This window comes from Neoarius graeffei, chromosome 8 (assembly GCF_027579695.1).
Source record: "Neoarius graeffei isolate fNeoGra1 chromosome 8, fNeoGra1.pri, whole genome shotgun sequence".
NCBI classification, from domain to species: Eukaryota; Metazoa; Chordata; class Actinopteri; order Siluriformes; family Ariidae; genus Neoarius; species Neoarius graeffei.
The window spans coordinates 1,460,621-1,465,620 of record NC_083576.1 but is presented as its reverse complement, the minus strand read 5'-3'; the positions used below and the strand labels follow the sequence as shown (position 1 = coordinate 1,465,620).

Sequence of the window (5,000 nt, the reverse complement as noted above, 5' to 3'; positions counted from 1 at the left end):
TGTAGTTGAACATACCTGGGATTGTGAACTATATATCTTCTGTCTTTAGCAGTTGACCTTTGACCCCTGTGTGAGAGGGAGACGCCCACAATGGTGACACTGAACGAAGGTGAGAGAAAAACTGATCTGCATCATGTCATGGTGAACACACTGTGTTGGACTCCAGCCATCTGGTCTGGTGTGTATCACTGTGTGTGTGTGTGTGTGTGTGTGTGTGTGTGTGTGTGTGTGTGTGTGTACAGATGTGCCGGTGGTGTTGATGGTGTTGAGCAGTGTCTGTACTCTGTGTATTCTCATCGTCTCCACAATCTGGGCATGTTGGAAGTTCAGAAGAACCATCAGGACGGAAACACAGGAGATGTACACACTGTACACAGAGCAGACAATGGTACACACACACACACACACACACACACACACACACACACACACACACACACACAGTGTATAGAGCACCATGTCCTCAGTGTTTGACTGCAGCCCAAAGTTTTTGTATAAATATTAATCTCTCTCTCTCTCTCTCACACACACACACACACACACACACACACACACACACACACACACACACACTAAAGGATGAGCTGAAGGAGAAAATCTCTGAAGAGAAGGAAGAGGAAGGCAACAGCTGAAGAAACAGACAGTTTCATTGTACAACCCCGATTCAAAAAAAGTTGGGACAAAGTACAAATTGTAAATAAAAACGGAATGCAATAATTTACAAATCTCAAAAACTGATATTGTATTCACAATAGAACATAGACAACATATCAAATGTCGAAAGTGAGACATTTTGAAATTTCATGCCAAATATTGGCTCATTTGAAATTTCATGACAGCAACACATCTCAAAAAAGTTGGGACAGGGGCAATAAGAGGCTGGAAAAGTTAAAGGTACAAAAAAGGAACAGCTGGAGGAGCAAATTGCAACTCATTAGGTCAATTGGCAATAGGTCATTAACATGACTGGGTATAAAAAGAGCATCTTGGAGTGGCAGCGGCTCTCAGAAGTAAAGATGGGAAGAGGATCACCAATCCCCCTAATTCTGCGCCGACAAATAGTGGAGCAATATCAGAAAGGAGTTCGACAGTGTAAAATTGCAAAGAGTTTGAACATATCATCATCTACAGTGCATAATATCATCAAAAGATTCAGAGAATCTGGAAGAATCTCTGTGCATAAGGGTCAAGGCCGGAAAACCATACTGGGTGCCCATGATCTTCGGGCCCTTAGACGGCACTGCATCACATACAGGCATGCTTCTGTATTGGAAATCACAAAATGGGCTCAGGAATATTTCCAGAGAACATTATCTGTGAACACAATTCACCGTGCCATCCGCCGTTGCCAGCTAAAACTCTATAGTTCAAAGAAGAAGCCGTATCTAAACATGATCCAGAAGCGCAGACGTCTTCTCTGGGCCAAGGCTCATTTAAAATGGACTGTGGCAAAGTGGAAAACTGTTCTGTGGTCAGACGAATCAAAATTTGAAGTTCTTTATGGAAATCAGGGACGCCGTGTCATTCGGACTAAAGAGGAGAAGGACGACCCAAGTTGTTATCAGCGCTCAGTTCAGAAGCCTGCATCTCTGATGGTATGGGGTTGCATTAGTGCGTGTGGCATGGGCAGCTTACACATCTGGAAAGACACCATCAATGCTGAAAGGTATATCCAGGTTCTAGAGCAACATATGCTCCCATCCAGACGACGTCTCTTTCAGGGAAGACCTTGCATTTTCCAACATGACAATGCCAAACCACATACTGCATCAATTACAGCATCATGGCTGCGTAGAAGAAGGGTCCGGGTACTGAACTGGCCAGCCTGCAGTCCAGATCTTTCACCCATAGAAAACATTTGGCGCATCATAAAACGGAAGATACGACAAAAAAGACCTAAAACAGTTGAGCAACTAGAATCCTACATTAGACAAGAATGGGTTAACATTCCTATCCCTAAACTTGAGCAATGTGTCTCCTCAGTCCCCAGACGTTTACAGACTGTTGTAAAGAGAAAAGGGGATGTCTCACAGTGGGAAACATGGCCTTGTCCCAACTTTTTTGAGATGTGTTGTTGTCATGAAATTTAAAATCACCTAATTTTTCTCTTTAAATGATACATTTTCTCAGTTTAAACATTTGATATGACATCTATGTTCTATTCTGAATAAAATATGGAATTTTAAAACTTCCACATCATTGCATTCCGTTTTTATTTACAATTTGTACTTTGTCCCAACTTTTTGGGAATTGGGGTTGTATTATTATTATTATTATTATTATTATTATTATTATTATTATTATTTCAACTCAGATGCTGTATTTGTGGCTTTCTGTATTTGGGGTATTTGTGACATATGAGCAGTGACATGAGACACAAAATGGAGTTTTGAAAATAAAGAAAAAAGTGCATGGATTTAAATGCTTGTATTATTATTAGAAAATTATTTTGTAGAATTATTGAATTATTTGATTGTTCTCTGCTGTTCCACATGTTCCCTGAGGTTCTGCTGTCATTCACTACATCTAGTGCACTGGACAGTGGAGAGTTTATTACTTAATTAATTAATAATTGAATTAAATATGAAATGAAATAATTCATAAATAAATGAAATATATTGAGACATTTAATACAGAGTTATGTCTTGATTTAATCTGAGTATTATTGATTTCTCTACAGAAAAAAAAAGAAAGCACAACTTTATTCATCACACACGTGAAATTTCCTCTCTGCATTTAACCCATCTGAAGCAGTGAACACACACACACACACACACACACACACACACACACACACACACACACTCACACACATGTTCTGGTTGGAGAGAGAGAGAGAGAGATAGCTCCCTTTCTCTGCTCTCCTCTCCTTTGAAAGGGCGCGGTCACTGGGGAAGACACACAAACACAGGTTAATCCCCATCAGGTGCAATGATTCCACTACTTACCTTCCCTGACTCCGCCCTCCATTCACAGACCGACGCTTGGCCACGCCCCCGCTGCCACATCACGTTATCAAATTCAATAGATGTGGCCACATTATCACCCATTAAAACATGTGTTTTTGTTGTTGTTTACATCTACATCTGCCAAAGCTATGTTGCGATGTGGAATTTTCTGAAAGGTGTACAGAAACCGCCGGAGACGGGGACAAAGCGACCTCGGTCTGAAGAGGAGAAATGACAAAGGACTTATAAGCAAGCCTGGGAGCAGGGTCGGCCTTGGCTGCGATACGATTTTTATGGAATAATTAATTTTTTTCAAGTTGATTCCTGGTCAATATGAAGCTCCGAATGCTTTCTCTCTCATAAATGGTTAAATACAGAAAGCATGTTGGACATATTTTGGGTGCTATAGTCATGATAGTAAGTATATTTGTTTTCAATACTCATACACCAAGTTGCCAAGTTTTCCAATATATTATTATTTGTTGATATTATATTATGGTGCTCTGTGTTGTTCTCATTTATGTATTTAACAACAGTATTAAAATACTCAGGTTTTGAAATAAATGCACATTAGTCATGAACAATGGTAACTACTCTCTTTTTTGTGTTATTTTTGACAGAAGTAAAATTCATACATGAACAAATTTTGGCGAGTTGATTTTCTGTTTGGCGAGTTACTTTGGAAGGGAACTAGTCCGGCTGGCTGGTGAAAAAAAAAAGAATTTCGAGCCCTGAATAATGTACGTATTTTATTGTCTGAGAGTGTAGAGCTCAGAACATCCACTAAAGCAGCTGTGGAGAATCCAGTTCACACGAGACGACTTTCAAAGTCTAACAACATCAGGTCTCTGCTGCTCAGTGAACGGAGTTTTGATGTTACTGTGTACAGTGTGTAAAAAAGAACGTGAGCAGTGACATCATGTTCCTGCAGAACTGCCAGACGACCTCCTGAGGGTGGAAGGAAACGTCCGTTCACCTGTGAACAGGCCAGTGTCAATACAGCGCTGGAAAAACAACACCGTCCTCCTACTGTACATCAACTCCAAGAGCAAATCATCACAGATCACACATCAGCTAGTTCATACAGTAATATAAAACATGTCACTCTGCTGAGCCTTACATCAACACCAGCGTCCAGCTGTACAGGGTTCCGTTTGAGAGGAACAGCATCACAAAAACATCTCCAGATAAACAGATCATGGCAGGTTCTGGACTCTTTCACCAAACACAATAAGGTTCTAGTGTTGATCTTACCCTCTTACTCCATATTTCTCAACCTGAGTGAGGAACTCTGTTCAGCTTGGTGTTGGAAAGTGTTCGACCCCCGACCTCATGCCCTTCTGCCTCTTCTGTGAGCAGTGGAGGAGACACTGAGGAGATGTGGAGGCAGTGAGTTGGGGTCAGTCCTGGATGGGATATGATACGCGAGCCTCATTGCCTGGACAGGGATGATGTGATGCCTGTGATCTGGAGGAGGTGATGTGGCCAAACCTGAACAGAAGGAAGGCTCCTTAAACCATTCCCTTCTGTTTACATCTGTGCTGGACTTTTACAGTTATTATTTTTTCTTATTATATGGCACAACTTACTACTTCTGGTAAAATCGTGTGCTCTGATTGGTTGCTTGGTGGACGGTATTTTCCTGTAATGCCTGTGGGTGATTACGGACTTTCTTTCCAAGGTGCTGGCTTTCAATGTTGCCAAAAAACAAAAATAAAATGGCAAAAAAGATGAATTGGAAGTCAAAAAGGAATCAAAAATGGCTGAAACACAAAAGATAAATCAGAGTCACCACAAGAGTTATTCAAGAAATGAGCAATGAAAAGCGTTCAGTAACCGCTAACAGAGATTCCGTTCTGAAACCGCTAGCTGTTTATTCTGCATGTGTGACTCAACTACAGTATGTTATAAATATGATGTGACTGAAAGCAGCATCATGCCTCATTATAATAACCCTCTATTTTAATCTTAGAAATAAAAAAGCCATATAATAAACTCCTTATTAACCTCGTTCACTCTGTCTTTATGGGAACCCTCGGTCTGACCTCGCTC

General features: G+C 40.7%; 1 protein-coding gene and 1 long non-coding RNA gene across 6 annotated transcripts in view; one reads left to right on the top strand and one right to left on the bottom strand.

Moving 5' to 3' along the window:
• Positions 1 to 697, top strand: part of LOC132890373 (uncharacterized) — an 85,838-nt gene extending 85,141 nt beyond the window's left edge. For 3 of the 5 annotated variants that reach the window (XR_009655186.1, XR_009655187.1, XR_009655188.1), the window contains 3 exons: positions 53 to 109; positions 243 to 388; positions 579 to 697. The gene's annotated coding sequence lies outside the window, so the exon portion shown is untranslated. Of the gene's footprint in view, positions 1 to 49; positions 110 to 242; positions 389 to 578 lie in introns of all 5 variants that reach the window. The other 2 variants (XR_009655185.1, XR_009655184.1) reach the window with 1 other exon arrangement.
• A 2,822-nt stretch (positions 698 to 3,519) lies between these two features.
• The window catches only part of LOC132889970 (uncharacterized), a 22,349-nt gene continuing 20,868 nt past the window's right edge, over positions 3,520 to 5,000 (bottom strand). Inside the window, exons 2-4 of the long non-coding RNA XR_009655118.1 lie at positions 4,538 to 4,711; positions 4,203 to 4,439; positions 3,520 to 3,924 (exon numbers count right to left, since the gene is read on the bottom strand). This is a non-coding gene — a long non-coding RNA (uncharacterized LOC132889970). The remainder of the gene's footprint in view (positions 3,925 to 4,202; positions 4,440 to 4,537; positions 4,712 to 5,000) is intronic.